The sequence below is a fragment of the Vulpes vulpes genome, chromosome 3, assembly GCF_048418805.1.
Source record: "Vulpes vulpes isolate BD-2025 chromosome 3, VulVul3, whole genome shotgun sequence".
Taxonomy (NCBI): domain Eukaryota; kingdom Metazoa; phylum Chordata; class Mammalia; order Carnivora; family Canidae; genus Vulpes; species Vulpes vulpes.
The window spans coordinates 69102477-69125883 of record NC_132782.1 but is presented as its reverse complement, the minus strand read 5'-3'; the positions used below and the strand labels follow the sequence as shown (position 1 = coordinate 69125883).

The window sequence follows — 23407 nt, the reverse complement described above, 5'->3', positions numbered from 1 at the left end:
ACATGTCAAGATGAGGAAAACATTTTCCCCTCCTTACTCCTTAAAATGAAGATGTGATTGAAAACATTTTGCTCTGTATATGTAGCAAAATTTTCCTACTTGGATGTCTAGCATACTGTGTTTTATTTTGTGCATTTTTAACTGAAGACAGAAAATCATTTAAACATACCAATCATATTTAAATTAACTCATAATTACGCTTTTAAAAAATAGTTTGATGTGTATTGCTGTGGATTGAATTGTGCCCTCTGAAAATCTGTATGTTGAAGCCCTTCCTCACAATGTGATGATATTGGAGATGGGGCCTTTGGGAGGTGATGCAGGTTAGATCCCCTCACGATGGGTTAGTGGCTTTATAAGAAGAGTCACCAGAAAGCTTGCTTCTCTCTCTCCATCATGTGAAGGCACAGCAAGAAGGTGGCCATCTGTAAGTCAGGAAGAGCACTCTCACCAGGGAACTTAATTGGCTGACACTTTGATCTTGGATGTCTAACCTCCAGAGTTGTGAGAAAATAAATTTCTGTTGTTTAAGCCCCTGTGTGTGGTGCTTTGTTAGGCGGGCGCTAATTGACTAATACATTTTCATAATGTTTCATGTTTGGGAGTATATTTAATCTGCAGGATATGTTGAAATAGTGAGATGTTTGCTTAACTATAAATGGCTTTGTTCTGTGTAAAATACAAATGTCTGCATTCATAATTTTATTAATCTGCATTCCTGTGAATTTGTTTACAGTTATTCTAACCCTTGAACTGCTAACATAATACAATTTAGCAATACCTAGCCCATGGCTGTTCTAAAACCCAGATCCTGGGGTACCTGGGGGGCTCAGTCAGTTAAGCGTCAGACTCTTTTTGTTTTTAATTTGTTTATTCCTTAGAGACAGAGGCGGGGCAGGGTAGAGACACATAAGCAGAGGGAGAAGCAGACTCCCTGGAGGGAGCCTGATGCAGAACTCAATCCTAGGACCTCAGGATCACGACCTGAGCTGAAGGCAGATGCTCAACCATTGAGCCACCCAGGCGTCCCATGTATCTGACTCTTGATTTCAATTTTGGCTCGGGTCATGATCTCAAGGTGGTGAGAAGGAGCCCAGCATGGCCCAGGATTCTCTGTCTCCTCACTCTCTACTCCCTGCTCATGCATGCTCTCTTTCTCTCTCTTTCTCAAAACAACAAACACCCAGATGCTTTATTTATATTATACTGTTGCTGACATGAAAATCAGAATATTCTAGGGATGATTTATGACCTATCAGAATTTTGAAAATAAGTTTTGACAATATTTGATGGAATACTTTATAATGATTATAGGTGATTTTGTATATTATGATTTTGTATATTATGATTTTAAAGACTGAACTGTATCTGTGGTTAGTAACTCATGATCCAATGTTAATGTTTTGATCTTATGTGACTTTCTTTCTCTTACTTGGTTAAAGCCTTGCTATCTGAAGAACAGCAGAGTGGTGAATGGAAAATGTGGATGAGCCGTTTGCAATGTTTGATTTTGTGTTGTAGGTAAAAGTAGTCTTATTAGAGTTTAGTATTTAAAAGATATATTTATAGTTTATGATAGATAAGTTCAATTGAGTAAACTTTTTTTTTAAAGATTTTTTTTTTTTTTTTAATTCATGAGAGACACAGAGAAAGAGGTAGAGATACAGGCAAAGGGAGAAGCAGGTTCCTCAATGGGAGCCCAAAGTGGGACTTGATTCTGGGACCCCAGGATCATGACCTGAGCCAAAGGCAGACACTCAACCACCCAGGTGTCCCCCATTTTTTTTTTTAGATTTTATTTATTTGCTATATATAGAGGGAATAAGGGGGGTGAGCTATAGGCAGAAGGAGAGGGAGAAGCAGGCTCCCCAAGTGGGGCTTGATCCCAGAACCCTGGGATCATGACCTGAGGATAGATGCTTAACCAACGAAGCCATCCAGGCACCCCATGACTTATCTATCAATATAGTAAAATATCACAACAAACTTAGTGATTTAAAAGAACACACATTTGTTATATCACTGTTGCTGTAGGTCTGGAGTCTGGATATGGCTTAGCTGGGTTCTTCCTAATGCTGCAATCAAGGGCAATTGATGGGGGTTGGGGTTTCATCTGAAGGCTTGACTGGGTGAGGGCATGCCTCTAGGTTCACTTGGCAGATTCATTTCCTTGTGGATGGAAGATGGAGGGCTTCATTTTCTTACTGGAGGCTTCCTGTAGCTCTTTGTCACATGGACTCCTCCAGCATGGCTGTTGGCTTTCTCAAAGCCAGCCAGGGAGGAGACACCAGAAGGCGGGTGTTGAAATCTTGCATAATATAATTATGTAATCACTCATATCTTGTCACTTTTGCTGTGTTTTGTGGGTAGAAGCAAGTCCCAGGTCCCACTTACCCTCAGGGAGAGGAATCAAATCATGCCAAGGACATGAACATGTGGAGGCAGATATCCCTGGGGAGTATCTTAAATTCTTTCTGAAACAGGTCCATCAGTAGCTTCTGGGAGATATTTCTAATTTTTTAAGGAAATCAATGTAATTATGGGCAAATTAAAAAAAGTAAGATTGGATATTAGATATTAACCTTATATATAGCATATAATAAGCACTATTTATTTTTTGATAAAAAACTTCATGGTCCATATTTTCTGTTAAAATAGATCAAATCAAGGGCTGAGTCTTTAAAAACTGCCTGAACCAGTGTTCATTCAATGTAGCTTATCTTCTCCTAAATGAAGGCTAAAGGAGCCTTGAGGCTTTAAAGGAAGCCACTACTCACACAACTTTGATTGTAAGATGTATACAACTCTGGGGCTCCCTGCCCCAGCTTCTCAGCCTCTTATATTTGCCCATGAACTACCATTGAGTCTCCCAAATGTGAGCAAAGTGCACGTGTGCTCTGTGCAGTTCAGGGCTTCCTGTGATACAGATCACAGCAAACTTGGCTCTTAACATGGAGATCCAGCCCTGTTTGGAGACTTTCCCTCATCCATCCTGGAGCTTCAGCTTATGGACTTGTAATGCAGGCCCAGACAAGTGGTTTGATGGGCAGCCTGAATTTACATGCTGACCACATGGAGATGTGTGCTGCTCTCTATATCTCACTAACAGGTTTGTGATTGATGTGCTTACACAGTGGAGCAGCTTAAGATTTGAGGAATGTGCATCAGTGGCAATTGCTCATTTAGTTTCAGACCGTCACTTCAGGCTTATGTATACTTTCTATATTCTGAAATTTTGAGAAAGATCGCAAAACTGGTCAAATCAATTTTTAAGGTGTAGCCAACTTGAAGATTTAGAACAAAACTACCATCTCTAGGGAAAAAAAAAATTGGGACCTATCTGTCAACAGCTCTTTGGACCTCTACACTTGGCAAAAACATTCTTAAATAAAAGGAGACATGCTGATTTTTGAAGAATAAGTTTTCTTTTCGTTTTGTGCTTTATATCAAAAACTTATCCTGTGACTTTTTAAAAAAGCACCACAGTGGGCATCAAGTTACTGTATTTTAGTGGATTTTTTTCTTTCTTTGGAAAAGTTGCTAGGAGGAAAAAAAACGTCAGGGTAGGGATAGAATGAGCCTTTACAGTTGCAAAGTACAGAAGAAACCAAATTCCAAGACATCTTGATTTTTTCTTTTTTTAAAATATTTTATTTATTTATTCATGAGTGACAGAGAGAGAGAAGCAGAGACACAGGCAGAGGGAGAAGCAGGCTCCATGCAAGGAGCCCGATGGGGGACTCGATCCCAGGTCTCCAGGACCAGGTCCTTGGCTGAAGGCAGGGCTAAACCGCTGAGCCACCTGGGCTGCCCTCTTTAGAGAGAGGGAACATGATTGGGGGGGTGGGCGGGGGGCAGGGGGGCGGGCTGCAGAGGGAAAGGGAAAGAGAATCTCAAGCAGATTATGCACTAGAGTAGAGCCTGACATGGGGCTCAATCTTACGATCCTGAGATCAGGACCTGAGCTGAAACGAAGAGTTGGATGCTTAACCGACTGAACTACCCAGGGCCATGTGATTTTCTACAGCCGAAATGGGCATTAAAGAAATTATTTGACATACTATCTTTATTTTATAAATTAAGCCATGAGGAGGAGTTATAGATGTAGGCAGATAGGATAGATGAACTCCAACACCCTTGGCCATCGGGACTGGCACAGTGATAATCATGTTGAGTAGCACTTTGGAATCAGGAACTTGGGACACAGGGTTTTGAAAACTCAGCTTTCCTGTAACCTGGTTGCTGTTATTATCCTGTTTTTATAGCAGAAGAAACTTGGGAGGAATTAAAAAATGTTCCTGCTCTCCAGAGAAAGTAGTAACAGGTTTTGAACTCTGGGTATAGAGCCATTCCTCCTCATGGGGAGGCTTTTTAGAAGTTTTTATAAGAGGGACGTCTAGGTGGCTCAGGGGTTGAGCGTCTGCCTTCAGCCCAGGGTGTGATCCTGGGGTCCTGGGATCGAATCCCACGTCGGGCTCCCTGCATGGAGCCTGCTTCTCCCTCTGCCTGTGTCTCTGCCTCTCTCTCTGTGTCTCTCATGAATAAATAAATAAAATCTTTTTTTAAAAAAAGTTTTTATAAGAAAGAGAGCGCGAGTTGGAGATTGACTCACATGTAGCCATCCCAGGTAGATGACAAGATCTGTTTCTCTTAAGTTACTTGGGAATTTCTGGGCCACAGTTTTTACTTGTGGGAGTCACTGTCCGCAGCAGCAGGTTTTAGCACAAGCAGGGAGACTGCTTCTTTTACAGAAGCTCTGAAATAGGTACCCAGTTGGGCTAATTTGCTGGTATTGATCTAGAAAATTTAGGGGTGACAGTATTAAGCTTTCACCGTCCTGGGGGCTTAGAGGCCTGCTGGCCACTAAGGAGGTTTTCCTGGGGAGATAAAAATCAGTTGAGTCTCTTCTTGGAGCAGGATCCTTCTGAGGATTTCTCCCTTTGATCCTCTTTTCTTCTAGCCGGGTGGGCCTCTATTGTCATTTAAACACCTCATTGAGAGGCAGTTTCCAAATGGTTTTGAAAATGACGTCTGGTGTGATCCCTGCTTCTTTAAGTTCACCCCACCGGGTGGGGGGTGGGGTGGGGGGGTGGGGTGGGGGTGGGGGTGGGCGGTGCAGGTGGGGGTGGGGGTGGTGGTGCGGTGCTCAGGGTTTCCCCTGGCTTTGAATCACAATGTTTGTTTTTCAAAGCTTTGGTGGTTGGGCCCTTCTGGATTTGTTATTGCAGCTGGGCCAGCTTAGACCTTCCTTCTCTGCCCTGTCCTTTGGCGGCTCGTGGTAGAGTCCAGTCCTTAGGATCAGGCTGGGGGGTCGGGCACCAAGACCCTGGACGCTGCGCCTTTTGTGAGCTCCCGCAGTCACGCGTGTCCCCGGCTGCTCTCTGCCTGCTAGCCAGAGAGAGCCCTTCCTCTCTCCCCCTCTTCTCGCCTCCTGGTGTTGCCCTTGAATTCCCTTGCAAATTAGGGTTTTTACATTTTCTTGTGTGATGCTGTGTCGTCTGCCTCCAGTCCCCCCTTCTCCTCCCCTAGCCAAATCCTTCCTCTCACCTGCACCTAGCGCCTGACACTTGCCTTTCCAGAAGCAATTATTTGCAGCCAGTTGCAGAAGAGAGATGAACCTTCCCAGAAAGGCAGGAGTGCTCCCGGGACGCACACTCCCTCCCTGGCTGGGCCAGGGACAGAGCCGAGCTTTGTCAAGCCGGGTGGCGCAGAGATGAAGCTGGTGAGGGGAAATTCTGCAGGGAACCCAGAGGATGTACTTTAATTAGAATTTATGCCCCAATCCCAGTCCTGTAACTGTTGGCTTCTGGGAAACAAAGAGCCGGCTCCTGCTGTAATTGGCAAACAGAGGCCTGTTTCTTCGAGCTCCTTCTCTGCCTTCACCAGGCTCCTTTGATCAGGTTCTTCCATAAGTGCTTTTGTGCATTTCGGGCTCTCCAGATAATGTGTCCCCTGCTGACCTCTCTCCCTTCCCAGAAGGGTCTTCTGTAAGTTTAGTCAAATACCAACCATTTCTCTGCTTCTCAGTTCACAATTCTAGTGGCGCTAAGCCCCGCTTTCATGTTGCCACCGGATCTCTTTAAAGCTCCCCGTTAACTTATATACACACACGCACATCCTTATTTTAGCATCTAGTATTCTGAGAGATCAGGGAATTTATAGAACCAGATTTGGCCGCAAACGCAGATGGAATAGTCATTTTTTAAAAAAAAAGTCTCACAATTTCTTATTACAGGATTGCTTGATCCCACTTTGAAACCCCCTTTCCTGTTCTGGCCTGTTCCTGTTGGCACATTGCCGCCCCGTCTTGGTGCTTTCTCTAGAAATGCAGCCAACAATACGCTAACCCACCAGGAAACTCCGTGAGACATGTGGTTAGTTTGCAGTATTCACAGCCTCGGGTGTAGGCAAGAGGAAGCCCTGTCTGATGCTCGTGGGATGGAAATTTTGGTGCCTGACTCATGTCCATAACTCTTGGGTTTGGTTTATTGCTGTTACAGACTACTCTGTTTTTCTTTGTAAATGCATTTGTGGAGGTTGCCAGCTTATCTTTTGAGATCATGGTAGAAACCATTCTTCTTAAACTTGGAAAACAGTCTATTTTATCACTATCTTTTCTTAGTCCAAAGACACATGTGAACCATTTCTGTTATGTTTACTCACTTTCTTTTGATGGCTGACAGCATACACGTAGAAGTGGAGAGAGGTGCTCAGTTTTTCTTCTTCTTCTTCTTCTTCTTCTTCTTCTTATTATTATTATTATTATTATTATTATAATAAAGGCAGGAAAGCAGTTTAAAAGGAAGGCAATTCTATTCCAAAAGGTGGTAGTTATAGTTCTTGAGATTATAATGAAAGGGGAGAAGTTGCTAGCATAGGGCTGTGAGGCCATCAGGAAGCAAGAAGGGAAGGGCTTTGGACCTTTTTATTTTTGGGAAATTATGGATTGCATTGCTTGTTTTATTTTTAATGTGAAAGATTTCGGTGTACTAAGAGTGACTCCGTTCAATTAAGACTTTCCTGGACTGGAAAAGAACAGGAGTCACCGCTCTGGACCAGTTTAACTTTTTCTCCATTGTGTGCCGTGTAGTGAGGACACACTTTTCTATTTGACACATGACAGATGGGACTGTGTCAGAGGGGGCCCTGTGTGACATGTGTTGGTATTTGGAAATTCAAGTTAATAGCCTCAGTTGTCAGGAATATATTGTCACAAGTGTAATGAGATACAATCAACTCTTTAGACTGTAATCATCTCCTAAATCTCTGGAGCAAGGATCATTATCTGACACAGAAGATGGGGATCTGGTTCACGTTTATGTAGTGGGAGCTCTAACGAGTCCTGTGAGCCAAGGCCAGAGCCCTCAATCGGCAAGTGACCTTGGCCACCAGCTTGTCATCCCTGATGGCTGGTAATTGTCCAGGTTTCTGTTTCTGAGGGATCTAATTTTCACTCTAGAATGACTTCAGAAAGGTCTCTGCCCATGGTTGTTAATGCCAGACAGTCAGGCACCACGGCTCTCATAGCTTGCAGCTACTGTGATGAGTTACGTGCCCCTCTGAAGCCAGAGGGCCCACATTTTGCTTTTCAGGAATGATCAGATCGCTTGTATCTTTCAAGTTTCTGGTGCCTGGTCCTAATCTCCCTCCACGAAGTGATAGGCACTCCACACACACAGTCCCACAGCCCACCTTCATGCCAGTCAGCCCCTGCCATTCCTGATAGAGCTGGGGACACTATTAGGGTGTTGTTCACATTCTTCATTTACAGTCCATCCTCCTTATTGATGGCACTCTGCTCTGGAAGCTCATCATGAACAACGAATCTGTTAAAACCGTACCATCACTCCTAGGGGCCAGACCCGGTTAGGCTCCTGTAAGCTTCTGGTCACAGCAACCTCATCAACTCATCAGCAAAGAACCTTGTTTCATGGGTGTTTCTGTTTAAAGACACCTTATTTAATAGATAGTTAATTCAATAGCTTTGAACTCCCAGACAGTGGCACATTTTGGGTTACAAATAAATTTTAGGCGATGTGTGAATTCACAAAAATGGAATCTGTGAATAATGAAGATTGACTCTCTCTCTTTTTTTCCTTTAACGAATATCAGTTATTCATAAGTAAGAAGTCGTGTCTGGAGTTACCTGACTTCTTTTGTACTCGGAGTCTCACAGGTGCAGAGTAGATGTGCAGGGCAGGGTTTTCTGCTACCATGGTTTTGGTGGTTGCAGCCAAACTGATGGAAGACGTCACAGCCTCCGAAGCTGTTCTCAGGATGTCCCTTCTTCCTGGGGATGAATTAGGCCCCTTTGGAAGCTTTCCTGCCTGTCCTTCTTTTGACATCATTGAATCTGGACTATAGTGCTTTTGCATTAAACTGGAGAAGAACAGGGATTTTGAAGCTCTTGTAATAAATCTCACCTTGAATAACCAGCTGGGTGAGGCACGAAGCACATCTACCTAGTAAGGTGTGAATAACAAGTAACGTCGATGGTTATTTTATGGTTTAACACTTTACTGCCTGTTCTCTTTTTGAATTCGGTTTAGGAGAGTGTGGCTGGAAAGCTGAAGGAAAGGGTCATTTGGTCTGCATTTAAGGAATGTGGTCTGATTTGAGGGAGCCCACCGTGACTTCTCTTTTAATGTGTTTGTGAAACCTCCTTCCGAAACCCAGCGCCGGCCTCCATGGCTTGGTGGGAGACACTGGGTGCAGGGTTGGGATGATCTGGGGTGGAAGGTGTTCTGCTGGTGAGATTGTGTGTTGTCGGGCGCTGTGCCACGTTGGCTGGGATTCTACAGCTGTTTCTTCCCAAGCTGCTGACTTCTGTTGACAAGCCAAGGTCAACTTAGGAATTTGTGCGGAGCATCTCGCTCTTAGGAGTGTTTGGCTCCTTGACAGCCATGTGTCTGTCACAGCAAATTGGAATTTTGGAGAAGGAGGGGGTCCCTCTAGTGAATTTGGCCGCGATGAAGATCTCTTCTGCGCGGTGACAGTTTCCGGAGTGACTGTCCTCGAGGGAGGAAAGCTCACATCCTCGTAACTTCTCTGCCCTTCCTTTCCTGTAAGGGTTTGTCATCAAGAAAGGGGCCCAATGTGCTGATCCGTAGGGCTGACAAATGGAAAGGCGCTCGTGGAAGAAGTGCAGAAAGGGGTCAAGGGGAAGATTCTATTGAGACGTTATCATTTGAAGGCTGATGGATTTGGTGTAGTGCCAAAACCATCCAGCTATTCAGATTCCCGTCATGATTATTATCTTCGTCGCCTTTACTGAATGGGTCAGATAGAACTATGGTCGTTACTTGCTGGTCAGGTGGATATGTGTTGTCTGTGAAGGTGAATGCCTGTCTCAGCCTTGGTGGAGCCAAGAAAGGTGGTAAGGAATTTGGCATCTCCCAAGGTTCCCAGCAGAGGCAAGTCAGTAAGCCTGGGCTCTTCTTGACCCTCTCCTCTCTAGTCCTGGGATGGTTATAACCCCCCTGTGTCTTTTTAGCTTCTGTTAAAAGATTCATGTGCACCCCAGAATAGGAAAATAGGAGAGACCTAATTGGAAGGGGGTGAGGAGTGTGTTTCTATCAAGGAACAGCATTAACACCATGCCAGGGCATCAAATCATGGTTTATTGGTTTACCTTACGAGTCTTTGAGAAAAGCAGCTATCACCAAAATTTCATGCCACTTTCCTGATTCATAGCTCTTTTGCCATCTTGGGAAATGGGGCACGACTTGAAAATTGTCAATAAATAATGAATAGCCATGCCCCTACTTCCCAGGGCAAGCTGAAACATGTGAAAGAAGTTAAGGACCAACAAGGCAAGACATTTTGTTCCTTCTACAATAACAAGTCTTATCACCTTCCTCCTCCTCTAGAATGTGATCAGCTTTCCCTTCGAATGAGGGGTTTTGTTTATGGTTTCATTTCCCTGACGTTTACAAGGACTGTGCCCCTTCAGGACGGTCCCTAATTAGTTACTAATGCTTCTCGTGGGATGGATGACAAGCTCGGCTAAGAGGCTGGATGTCTGCCAGCCTAGGAGAGGGGATGAGGATGAGAAGGTTAACTTGACCAGAGTGTCTTAGTCTAAAACTTGAGTCTCTATAGTTTGGGGGAAAAAAAAACCCAAAGCAAGGGCAAGTCTGTGTGCCACTGTCACTTGACTTTATTTTCAGCATCATTGTTTTGTCTTCTATGCTAGAGTTATGCAGTCTTTACTTAAAGCTCTGGATTCAGTTAGGCTTATTACCCTCCTTGAGTAGCATCGCTTCCATAGGCCTAAAAAAGAGGTCATCGGAATCACAAGTATCAACTAAATAGAGTCAAAAAAAGTAACACTGAGATTAAGATGCACATTTTGAAGTCAAGCATAAAATGCCCTCAAGAGCATAGTGATTTTCTGGTGCTTAATTACGTAAAATGCTTTTAAGTTTTTGATTTGGTAAATTACATTGTAATTGCATGTTCATGTTGGTCAGAACACATACGTGTTTTCTAAAGCCACATATGACATTGGCAGCTGGACAGTGAGAAGGGAAACTCCTGGAAGCTTGTCTTTTCTCTGCAGCTCCCTGGATTATCAGGGACCCAGGAGTGAGGAGGGACCCAGCAGTGAGGAGAGTGAGGCAAGGTGGACAGACTCAGCCAAAGGTCAGGTGTTTTCAGAACGTTTATATGTGAAGGGGCCTGAAAGCCCTGGTTGTAAAGCGAGAACAGAAGCCCAGGAAGTGAAAATCTGGATTTCGTTTTGATCAGCAACTGCAGAGGAAACACTTCCGTTCAGCTGAACATCATTGATTCACAAATTGGAGGACTTTTTATTTAATAATTCTCCTGATATCTACAAAATATGGGTTTACCAAGGGAATTATCAGGATAAGCCTGAGATTCACAAAGATAGTGTCCATATTCCCGAGGAAAAGTATTTTCCTGACTGCTCACCACTGGCCACCCGGTTGGCCTTGCTCCCCTGTCTTGACTGTTCACGGGAGCCGCCGTCAGTGCGAGGAGACCTCTGAGTGAGCAGAGAGGTTGTCGGGGGTGGTGGGGGAGGAGGCTGTGGAAGGTTCCTTGAGTGTGCCCGCAGGCCCAGCAGGTGGGAAGGGGAGAGATAGCGGCAGCTAGTGTGGCAGGGTCTGTGACAGATTTGGATTTTACAGGAGTACAAACAGGGCCTGGAATCTGTGTGAATAGCATCAGAAAACTTCTTCGGAGACTTGAAAACCTTCCAAAGAGATATGAAAAAAGAATTTCATTTTCAGCGAAGGTGGGATCAAGGCTGGCCTTGTGCCTCGGGGCCGGGAAGGTGTGATTTTTCTCTCCTTAAGACTTTGACTCGGGCACAGCCTCCATGTACCTGCTCCTTCCTGAGCACCTGCTGAGGGCCCAGCGAGCTCTGGACTTGGAGGAGCGGCTTAGCTTCTTGGGTGACTGTGATGAGCGGGGGATGTCATATAGGAAGGGTGGCCCTGCAAGCTGACTTGAGGTCGTGCGCCTGGTCTGTTAACACTGCCACGCACCCTGATGTAAGAGAAGGAAGGCTCCTTGCATGTCTTTCTTGAAGGTGCTCATTGACGGAGGCCTGGCCTTGGCGGTGCAAAGCGGACGGGACATGATACCTGCCCTTGACACGGAGGCCACCAGATGGATGACAGAGGGTGATTTGAGGAAGCTGGAGGCAGGGCCGCGTGTCCTGTCCACGGAGCAGAGGCAGACCAGACCCACCACAGGGAGACACTGAGGGCACATGCGGATCGCAGAGCCAGCAGCGATGCAGGCGCAGCTCTGGCTTGAGCACTGGTGGCCGACGGAGCAGATATAATTGAAAGGGCAGGCGGGACCCGGCTCTGGACTCAGGTCAGCTTTGTCCAAATCACAAGGAGGGCGGTTACCGTCCAAGCTGCACGTAACATCAGAAGGACAAAACAAACCAACACCAGTGGTCAGTTTAATGCTGTTTGCTCAGCGAGGGGCGGGGGGGTGTTTTCTTGATGGTTTATGAAGAGGAAACACAAACCCAACCAGACTGTCGGGCCAGGGCGAACTCTCCCAGGCACCGTCCTCCCCACGTTACCCGTGCTGACAGGTCTGCTGGCGGAGCTTGTCAGCGTGAAGTGTCCTCTTGTAGGATGTGGTCTGCATTTCCTAGTGGGCTTGTTTACCTTCCAGCTGCTTCAGTGGAATGGGCTTTCACTGAGTGAAAGGTTAGGTTGTAACGGTGGCTGCTTTTACAATCAGGACGCTCGAGAACTTTCCCGGGTTGTTCAGCGCTGCTCTCCTGGGTTCGATGGGTCTCTCCACCGGGATGGTGGCAGACGGGTACAGGCAAACGGGGCGCCGTTAAGTCAGCCTCCTGGGTCGAAAATTTTAAGGGTGTGTTTGCAAAAAAGAAAAAAAATATGAAGGCTGTGTCTGGACTCCTACAAAGAAGCAGCAGGTTTGCATCAGGGCCTCCTGGTTCCACTTAGTGAGTCCGACTGGATCAGATGGTCTCTTTGATGGAGCTGCAGGATGGGCAACGTGCTTCAGGACTGACCTAAGGCAGCTGACGTGGTTGTTTTTAAACCTTAGGGAAGCTGCGCTGGTTCTTCATGGGGAGGAAGTTTCTGTACTGTTCATCCTGAAATGGACAGCATGACTCACTGCCAAATGTGAAAAAAAGAAGATCTTTTTACTCCCCCGCATGTGTAAACACTAAACACAGCAGTGTTTATAGGAAGGTAAGACACCATCTGGTTCACTGCGTAGTAGCCTAGTTCTTATTTTTATCACTAATTTATACTGAGAGGATGACAGAACAGAATTAGCTTCTTGGTTATACAACACACCCAAGGATTCTTATAGTGATAAGCCTTCTGTTGTCTCAAAACCATGAAAGAGATCCTTAGGTGGGATGAGTGCCGTTCTTGGGCACCGTGGCCGACCCAAGATGAGTCACGTCTTCCTTGTGCAGCCCCTGCTGCCCACCTTTGACGCTGGAAGATCCAACAGGTAGTTGGGACTAATTTCAGCTGGATTTAGCAGTCTTTTATTCTTCATATCTTTGGAGAAATGGACATTTTGAAAAGCAACACCATAGACTGCCTTGCAAGTCGAGACCCAATTTGCTTGGCCCCGATTACCCTACCCCATGCAAAACAGCAACCTTGGGCTTGAGGTACATAAAATTCATAAAGTCATGGAAGACCCAGAACTGACACAGACCAGCATGCAGATTGGCTTGGGTTGGCTTACATGGATCTGTATCCATCAGTTGCCCTTCCTGAATTCAAAGAGGACGTCTTTTCATTTCTCTATCCTCAGTTGGAGAGAGAGCCTCTTTTATGGCTAGCAACTCCTAAAACCTGCTATCTTGTTCTTTTATTTTTTTTCTAGGAAAATATTTTTTTTCCGAGTGATTTAACACATCTCCATTTTGCTAACAGTTCTTTGTGAATCCCATGTCCCCCGTCTTTGCAGGGATGAGCTATCCTCTTTTCTCCATGCTCGTGCAGCAGACCTTTGTCTGCCTTAGTTCTGCTCTCTTCTGGGAAGGATTGGGTGCCACTTGCGGGTTTAATCTGTGGCAGACATTTCCCTCTTCCTATGGAATGACCAAAGGACCCATCTAAGAACCCAAGCCCTTCCTGTCTGCTTTAATAAAAGTTAAGCAGGATCCCTGGGTGGCTCAATGGTTTGGTGGCTGCCTTCAGCCCAGGGCGTGATCCTGGAGTCCCGGGATCGAGTTCTGCGTCGGACTCCCTGTGGCGAGCCTGCTTAGCCTTCTGCCTGTGTCTCTGCCTCTCTGTCTCTGTCTCTGTGTCTCTCATAAATAAATAAATAAATAAATAAATAAATAAATAAAATCTTAAAAAAAAGTTAAGCAACAACAGTAGCTAAATAATTTTTTTTTCAAGTTAAATTTTGATCTAAGAATTAAACCTCGATTTGAGATTTAGAATTGAAGCTTGGCTGTCTTCTCTGGGGGTAAGCTACTTACTGCTTCCAGGGTAAGTCTTGTTGGATGCGTTGTTCTGAATCAATAGGAATTGAGAGACCACATTTTTCAAAAAGCCTCAGACACCCTTCTCTTTCTGAGTGGTGAGATTGTAGTCTACAAAGGATGGATCAATTTAGCTGTCAAAATGAAAGCTGAGAGGCCAATTGCCCATGCAAATCAGCCACTTGTGCAAGCCCTTCGAAATTGCCTGCAGGAAGAGCGAGGCTGCCCTTTGAAAATTTGGCACATGGTGACAGAAATGAGAAAGTAGTCACTCTTCAGAGATGGTGATGTCCTGAGAGAGCCGATTTTAGAAATTGCTCATTTTGAGCAGTTGCTTAGTTTTTGGCAACTTGTTTGCTTTCATAAAGAAGTCATTTTTACCCCTCTCTTTTTCTCCCTCTGTTCCCATGTGTCTCGGCAGCTCAGAACACCTCTCACTGTCTGATGTGGAAACTAAGGAATAGGAGGCGTTCTGTGCCAGCTCTGTTCCCGTCGCTCAGGCGATGCATCTATTCCAGGGCCAGCAGCTCCGACCAGCTTTCTGTGCTCCGCAAAGGATGACTTTGCACAAAGACTAAATGGAAAACAATTGGGTTGCATTCTTCCTAAACATTGTTAGGATTAGTCAACACTTTGAGAGATGAAATCCCAGTTTTCTGCCTTCCGTTTTCTGTAGGCTTCAGCTGTGTTTAATATTTCCAAACCAGCACATTTCCCAGTGACCACCTCCTGTGTGATGGAGGGAACGGGCTGGGCGGATCTGGGTGGGAGAGCTCCAAGTACAAGTGCATTTCTCTTTGCCTTTGGGTTCAACTTTTGGAAGCGTCTGCTTTCCTGTTCAGGGAGGTAGGATTTGCCTCTGCTGGTCTCAGAGCCAGGTGATTGCATCATGAAGGGACCCAGTGTGAGGCCCTGTGTTCCTGTGTGAGGACACACTGTCCACACAGCCACGGCCATCACTGGGACTGGTCTCCAGGTGTTCCTGCGTTGGCCCCAAGACACCCAGGGATTTAAAAAAGGGAAATGGTGACATCTGGCACTTGTCTTTTAAAATGCACATGAGATGACTCTCGTAGAGATTCTTTATTAGCTGTTGTTGATCAATATATGGCATTATTTGTACAGAAAATAATTAGCTGGTGACTAAAGAGATCATGTGTGATGTGGGGAAAACTTTTCCAAAGGAGGAATTCCTTGAGCCCAGAGCCCCTCAGCGCGCCTGTGGCTTTATGGCTGTCATTCCTCTACATGTCCTGTGCTCCACTGTGATGCAGGAAGATGCATCTGATTGGCCACATACACTGATAAGGAAATGAAGGCAAACCGTTTCCTTTTTGGGTGCAATGTCAAAACTCTCAAGCCCGGATTTAAATTTTTCTTTCCTGCCTGTACATTTGTCCTGTTAAACACTTTTGTATAAGATCTTTAGCTTCGTTTGAAAGCCCCAGCTGTTTGCCCTGATGCCCTGCTGGTGGAGACACTACCAGCTTCCGGCTGTGTGCCATCGCAGAATTGGGCGGGGCAGCAGCACAGCTGCCCACGGGCGAAGAACACCTTGCAGAAAAGGAAAAGGTCCTGAGCTGGGACACTTTTTAATGCTGCTCTCAGCATTTGCAAATCGTAATGTCCAACAGTGCTTCAAGTTTTGGTGGCGATATTGAACCGAACCAGAGGCCTATCTTTAAGAAAAAAACGAAGCTAACTTTTAAAGTTTGAGTCCTGGCCCTGGCTTGAAGGTGAAGCAGTCGGTGGTCTTCTATTTGGGGACATCAAAATGAGGCTGCTCCACAGCCAGCCTGCGGCCCGGCCCGCATCAGCCTGCAGCCGAGGGGCAGGGGCTCTGCTCAGTCGCCCTTGCGATGGCACTGGCCAGGCCACCCCCGCACCGTGGACTTTCCGTCACCTCAGGCTCACTGGGCGTTTGCTTTGGATTTTCACGTGGTTTTCCTGAATGCTGGAATTTCTGCTTAGGAATGCAGTTGTAGCTGGGAGCAAGGTTCTGCCCTCCTTCCTCTTGCCAGGGGCCCAGGCTGCCTGCCATGGTTTATGTTCCTGAGAGTCTGCGCACCTTGTCAGAGCACCCAGGTACCTGCCTGCTGCTTCTTGCATGCTTGTCCCTTCCCTCTCCTTCCCCCTGGGCCCTTCCTTCCCCTGCCCCATCCCACTGTCCTCTTCACGGCCACCTTTGCCTCCTCAGTTCCTCTTTTTCTGTTCCTTCTGTGGGCACCTCCTTTTTGTTTCTGAATGGCTGGGGGCTGCCTTCCCTTCAAATGACATCTTCCTTCGTTCCTTTTTTTTTTTTTCCGGATTTTATTTATTTATTCATGAGAGACACAGAGAGAAGCAGAGAAACAGGTGGAGGGAGAAGCAAGCTCCCTGTGGGGAGCCTGATGCAGGGACTCGATCCCAGGATCCAGGGATCACACCCTGGGCCTAAGGCAGGTGCTCAACAGGCGCCCCAAACAGCATCTTTCTTTACCCTAAAAGCCCTCTGTTGATCTCTCCAAGCACTGTCCAGGGGGGCACATGTGTTGGAAGTGAATGACAGAGGTTGTTGGAGGTGACTTCGTGTGACAAGAGCAGAGTTAGGGACAGTCTCAGAAAGGGGCACTGTGTGTGCAGAGAGGCTGCTGATTCTCTTCAAGCAGATTCTGTAGATTGTTCTTCCCAGCCATACTGCTGGCCCTGGACTGGTGAGAAAAAACGATGACATCCTTTCCCTAATTTGTACTCTAACTCGCAGTGAGAAAGTTGGGATTCTCATTGCTGACATTATTGTCTTATATCCCGACACGCTCTGTTTCTAGACTTTCTGTACCAGTAATAGTTTGTAAAAATGGGGTGTGATTTATAGTTGTGCAATTTTTTGTTTTTTTTTTAGTATTTTCAAATCTGGAGTTTCCAGTGGCAGCTGCTTGTAGCCTCTGGGTTCTCCCAGTCCCGCCCGTCTCCCTGCTCACCTGCCGTATGGATCTTCCTAAATCTCCCTCTTGTGCTGGTACTCCACGGAGCCTTCAAGGCCCCCCTCCTTTGGACGAGATCTTGTCTTTTTCTTGTGAGAACACTCCCTAGTTGGCTGCCTTTCTAGTGGAGGAGCTCCGTCTAGGAGTTCCGTGGAGCGGCTCCTTGGAGCCCTCTTCCCACTTGGCCGTGCTCCACAGTGGCCGTGCTCCGCAGTGGCCGTGCTCACACCCCTCCTGATGCCACCACTTCCTGCTCCTCAGCCTTGGGTTCCCACTTGGAATTCATTCTCCTGTTTACTTTCTTGTTTTCCTCCAGGGATTGGAGTAGAGGACAGCTTCCTGTCCGTGGTCCTAACAGTCCTCCAGTCCTGTCTTTCCACCTTTAGGTACTTGCTATGTTTCCCCGGGCCCCGTTCAGTTGGCATTCCTGCAGACTCCTGTCTGCTGGCCCCACAGTTGGGTTTCCTCAGTTCCGCCCACCCCAAGTGTGGTACCGGACATTCATGGTCCAGCCAAGGCTGCCTCTGGCCAAAGGGCTCTTCATTCTGTCTAGGGTTTTCAGGTATTCCTGCCTTATCTACCACCAGCTTCACCTGTATTTCACCCCACTCGGACACACTTCATTGTGTCTCTGAATATCATACCTGTCCCTTAAATCCCAGATCACATTTCTCTTCTGGGAAGCTCTCCTTGACTTCTCCCTCTCCTCCAATTGCAGGCTTTTATAGAATTGTGTAGGCCCATTGTAGAGTGTCTTGGATGAGCTCCCAAGTGCACAGTGGGTTCTTGCTTTGTCTTCTGATCACCTACCAAGCACGGGGCCGTGTGGCAGTTAACTGACTGATTGAGTGCAAGATGTCTCTTAGTTGAGCCCCATGACCACCGGTAAAATTCTTACAAGTTGGGACATTCTGGTCCAACAGTTCATAGGTTTTCTGAGCCTATACCTGGTGGGGTTTCTTTCCATGACTCCATTCAACATCGTTATGATGCCAGGTGGTCTCATCCGTTTTCATTTTATTGTGATTTTACTGTTGCACAATTTCTAAATTGAGCTTTTAAGACTGGCCTTGAAATTTTAATTTTTCTCCTGTATCCATAGGAGAAAGGCCACTGCTCAGCTGACCTTTGGTTTCTAGAAGAATGTTTAAATCTACATTTTTCCTCTTTCTGAGGAGGTCAGGCTGGGGAGGTTGCATATTTTAGCAGAAAGCCATGTGCTGATGGGCACTTAGGAAGTTATAATTGATGTTTAAATTTTATTTATGCATTTCAATTAAGAGTTTTAAGAGCCTGTGAAGGTGGCCACGGGGTGCAACTTTTAGGGAAGGTTTATTGTTTGTAAATCATGAAGGACTGCTGCAGGGGCAGTGTTTTCTGGAGTGAGGCTGTCACCTAGAATTCTGATGCGGAGGATTTAGGCCATTGTTTCTACTAAAGTGGATACCAAGCTAAAAGAGAAAAGAGTAAGGATAATACAGAATTGAGTCAAATGGGAACTTTTTTGTTTTAATAAAACATAAGCTATTTCTTATTTGATGAGTAGTTAAATATCTATTTTAAAATATTCCGACCTACAGCCTGAGGCAACCCTCTGGGGCTTTGTCATTTCTTTACCTTTTGACTTTCTTCTTAGTTTTCTGGAAAATATGTCAGTGATTTATGGTTTATACATCAGGGAATCTGTGACCTTATGGGGGGAGGAGGGGAGTGCTCAGCCCATGGACCCGAAGGGGCCTTTGTCTGTGACTTTAACTTAGCTCTTAGACAAGGTCACTGCCTTGATGCTGTGGCTTCTCCTGCTAAGTCTACACTGCTCGGTACATGTGGGTATTGTATTGAGTGTGGTGTATTCCTTCAGAGGGTGGAACGCCAACCCAGACAAGGTTGACCTCCTAGTGTAGGAGGTCCCAATGTTGTTTGCTGGGCATCAGGCACCAAGGTGGGAAAAAATCTTCTTTACCACTGATGTAAACACAGACAGGGTAAGAACCTTTCAAGGTGGATGCCCCTGAATCCTCCTGTAGGAAGTGGTTTCCAGTTTAAGCTTTGGATTCTAAAGGGAGTTTTGTTGTCCACCGTGCTGTGTACACTCTGCACTGGGCATGGTGCCACTTGAGTGGTGCCTTTTCATAAGAGAGGGGCTTGATTTTGAAATCAGAAGTTGGCCCTGGAGCATCCAGCCGTCCCCACTGTGGGCTGTTCCTGCCTGGATTGAAGGGGGAGTCCTCTTCTGCACTATTTATCTGGTTGAGTCAATGATTCTGAATTCCCAGCAGTGCCCTTTTTGGCCTCTGAGTCTTTTGACATTTCGGAGGATGGCCATCCTCCGCAGGTGTGACTCTTAGATCTTATAGCTGGGGACCCTATCAACTAATTTATGACTGCGCTGACGGAAGATAGGAGAGCTCAGCCTTTAGACCTAATTATCAGCCCTGTTTTAAATTTAATTCTGACACATATGAGTTTATAGAAATTGCCAGGTATTCCTGGCAATAATGAGTGGGTCTGTCCAACCTTGTCCCTTAAATTTTAACTAAGAAATAAACAAACACAAAGACATTTTAGGGCTAATTTTAAAACATGTTGGGGCTCAAGAGAGGATGCGGGTGTATTCCAACATGCCATTGTATAAAGAAGTTCAGACTAGCATGTTTGTTGCCACAGCCAAAGGAGAGATTGGTGGTGGGAGAGAGGACTTAGCTGCTCCTACGAAGTTTTTCTGGACTGAGTATGCCTTCTTACCTTGGAGAGAGCTCCCTTACTCCTCTTTTGGCCTCAAGGATTTGCATCTGCACCTCCTCTTGTCCAAAGGATGATGTCACGGGCTTTCAAAGACTCAGCTGGGACCACGTTGGGCTTGGTGATGCTGTAGTGTGTGTGGGCGCACCTGGGCTGTGCGGGCTTTCCTGGGCAGTTCTGAATGTGTTGTTTGGGATTGCCCCCGGCTTCCCGTGAACTAACCAAAGGCACCCGATGGGGGCAAAGAGCCTCATGGAGAGACAGTGTCACTTAGTCTGCCCTCTGGCCTCTGGACCTCAAGACTTCCAAACGGCTGATTTCAACAGATATAAAATTTTACAAACTTCCAGATGCTGGAATTCAGTTTATTTTCTGCAGGCAGATGGCCTTTAGATAATTACTGAAGTAGTGTGGGAACCACTGCATAGAGGAATAGCCAGAATGTTCCAGAATGTTCCGGGAAGTTCTTCTTCCCTTTTTCTCATCATCATTCTAGCTGCTATGCAAGTGTATGTGTGGGGATAGGCAACGTCATTGTGTTCCAGGCTTACTGGAAGCCAGAAGCTGCAGAGCAGGGAGTAGAAAGAGACTATGTGAACTAGGACAACAGAACCTGCATGAGCGCTGAAAGGACAGTATTTGAAGTAACAGGTGTCCCTCACTACGAATTCATTCTTTATGAATCAGAAAGGGATGGTAACCCATTTCTTGAGTTTCTGGCATATATGGTTCTAGCGAGGCTAATTCTTGTAGTAGTCTTTCTGTCACATTAGAGTATCAAGTTTTCAGGATTTTTATGTTAAATTGAAGAGATTGGGGGGGTGATTAGTTGGTGGAATAATATGAATTCATTTTAGTGAAGTGAATGCTTTCATGGTTTACAGTTCTTTTCCTAATAAAGTTTCTTGTGCACCAAATAAATTAATGTGTAAATAAAAATACAGGTTCAAATTATTGGTATAGTTTATTCTCTGCCTTCTGCCTTTGCTTCTTATTTTTCAAATGCATTACTTAAAGTGCAATATATACCCCACAACAGGATGAAAGAGCCCTCATAAAACTGGTAAATTCACATAACCAATCTGAATTTGATGTTCAAAATGCTTAAGGTAATTTACATGGGTTTGAAACGATGGTCCTTTTGGTGTTTCATGAGATGTGTTTGCATATGTTAACGGCATAGGAATTGTTTTTTTCTTTTTCTGAAGAAGGAAACCCGTCAGTATGTGGGATATAAGGCGAGGGCTATCTGTTGTGATTTCCGAGCTGTCCTGGGTCACTTTGCTCTAAGTCTTACATCACTAAAACAGCTTGCTGGTTATGCAGGGCCTTCCTGGAAGTTTCTAGAATTGATAAGCAATGACCATAGCCTCTTTTAAAATGGATTAATAGGATCTGTTTTTTTCTTTTGTTTTTTGAAGTGCCGGCATGTGAGGTGGGCTCGAGTGCCCAGGTGCTGTGGATCCGTAGTGTGATACATGATCCAGGAAACGCTCCCCCCTTTCCCTCCTTGGTAAGTCAAACACCTCTGTGGGAAATGAAGACACCGCCAGTTTTATAGATTGAGACACAGTTATAGCTTATGAGTGTCACTTATCTCTGCTGTTAAAAATGGCAGTGAACGACCAAAAAAACGCAGCCCCAGAGAGGTGAGGCAATCTGCTCACGATTCCCCAAGTAATCGGAGGCAGAGATGGGATTTGAACCCGTGTTCTTAAGCCTAACATAATACTATCTCATAGTGCTGGGAATACTTTCTGAGAATCAGGCAGACACGCTTTTTAATTTTTTTTCCCTTACTGAAAAAAGAGAAGCTCACAATAAATAGTAAGAAATTAGTTTTTCAAACAACTGTCTAAATCAGGAGATGGCAATTTTTTTCTGCAAAGGGTGAGCTAGTCAATATTTTAGGATTTGCTGGCTATATAAATCTCAGTTTCAACAACTCAACTCTATGTTGAAGCACTCACGCAGCCACAGACAATAGGCAAATGAGCAGACAAGGCTGTGTTCCAATAAAACTTTATTTACAAGGACCAGAGGCCAGCTGAGCTGGATTTTGCCCATAGACTGTAGTTTACCAAGCCTTGGTCTGTATACTTACAGCACTCAGAGATCTCACAGTATGACGAGTAAGTGTGTTTTAGTGGCCAGTAGGTATGAGTCCTTTAGCAAAATTTCGCTTGGATGCTCTGAATTTAATCTTAAGTGACTTTTAATGAAGTCTCCTGTAATTGTAAAAACCTACTCTTTACTTTTTAATTATAATTTTTATATTTATTTATTTATTTAAATATTTTATTTATTTATTCATAAGAGACACAGAGAAAGAGGCAGAGACATAGGCAGGGGGAGAAGCAGGCTCCCTGCAGGGAGCCTGATGAGGGACTCCATCCCAGGACTCTGGGATCATGACCTGAGCCAAAGGCAGATGCTCAACCATTGAGCCACCCAGGCATCCCAAAACCTACTCTTTAGAATAAATGCATCTGCTGTCCAATGCTTGACATAAGTCTGTAGGCCCCAAGTGTATTAGCTTAAGGCAGGCACCTAGCTTGCAGCTTTGCTCCAAGTAGGCTTGATAAACACTGTTCTTTCAGTGTTTTTAGTTAGTCTAGAATGTATAACTCTTTTATGAAATAAGATCAGATGGCATTTCCTCTTTTGGTCTCTGTGTAGTTTCTAACTGTGACATTTTTATTTTGCACCCTTAAAAATGCTATTGCTTATACTTATTAGGGCAAACATGCAATTATTTTGGGCTGTCTGATAATTGTGTTGCTCAAAAGTGTTCTGGTATCACATCTTCCTCTTTTATTATGAGCAAAACCAGATGTTTATAAGAGTCAAGTTTGAACAAGGTTGATGCACATAAATCATGGGATAACATGGTGATCTCCTTTGCCACATACGTTAAATGAGGTGGTTCTATGTTTTTTGGACTTAACTTTTTCTATTTTATTTTATTTTATTTTATTTATTTTATTTTATAATAAATTTATTTTTTATTGGTGTTCAATTTACCAACATACAGAATAACACCCAGTGCTTATCCTGTCAAGTGCCCCCCTCAGTGCCTGTCACCCATTCACCCCCACCCCCCCCGCCCTCCTCCCCTTCCACCACCCCTAGTTCGTTTCCCAGAGTTAGGAGTCTTCATGTTCTGTCTCCCTTTCTGATATTTCCCACACATTTCTTCTCCCTTCCCTTATATTCCCTTTCACTATTATTCATATTCCCCAAATGAATGAGAACATACACTGTTTGTCCTTCTCCGATTGACTTACTTCACTCAGCATAATACCCTCCAGTTCCATCCACGTTGAAGCAAATGGTGGGTATTTGTCGTTTTTAATGGCTGAGTAATATTCCATTGTATACGTAGACCACATCTTTATCCATTCATCTTTTGATGGACACCGAGGCTCCTTCCACAGTTTGGCTATTGTGGACATTGCTGCTAGAAACATCGGGGTGCAGGTGTCCCAGCGTTTCATTGCATCTGTATCTTTGAGGTAAATCCCCAACAGTGCAATTGCTGGGTCGTAGGGCAGGTCTATTTTTAACTCTTTGAGGAACCTCCACACAGTTTTCCAGAGTGGCTGCACCAGTTCACATTCCCACCAACAGTGTAAGAGGGTTCCCTTTTCCCCGCATCCTCTCCAACATTTGTGGTTTCCTGCCTTGTTAATTTTCCCCATTCTCACTGGTGTGAGGTGGTATCTCA

At 45.2% G+C, this 23407-nt stretch overlaps 1 protein-coding gene across 4 annotated transcripts in view; it reads left to right on the top strand.

Annotated features, from left to right (window-relative positions):
* SEMA5A (semaphorin 5A) overlaps positions 1-23407 on the top strand; it is a 472307-nt gene that overhangs the window by 89348 nt on the left and 359552 nt on the right. For 3 of the 4 annotated variants that reach the window (XM_026017648.2, XM_072752695.1, XM_026017649.2), the window contains exon 2: positions 21102-21193. The exons of the other annotated variant lie outside the window; for it this stretch is intronic. The gene's annotated coding sequence lies outside the window, so the exon portion shown is untranslated. The remainder of the gene's footprint in view (positions 1-21101; positions 21194-23407) is intronic. 4 annotated transcript variants of the gene reach the window in all.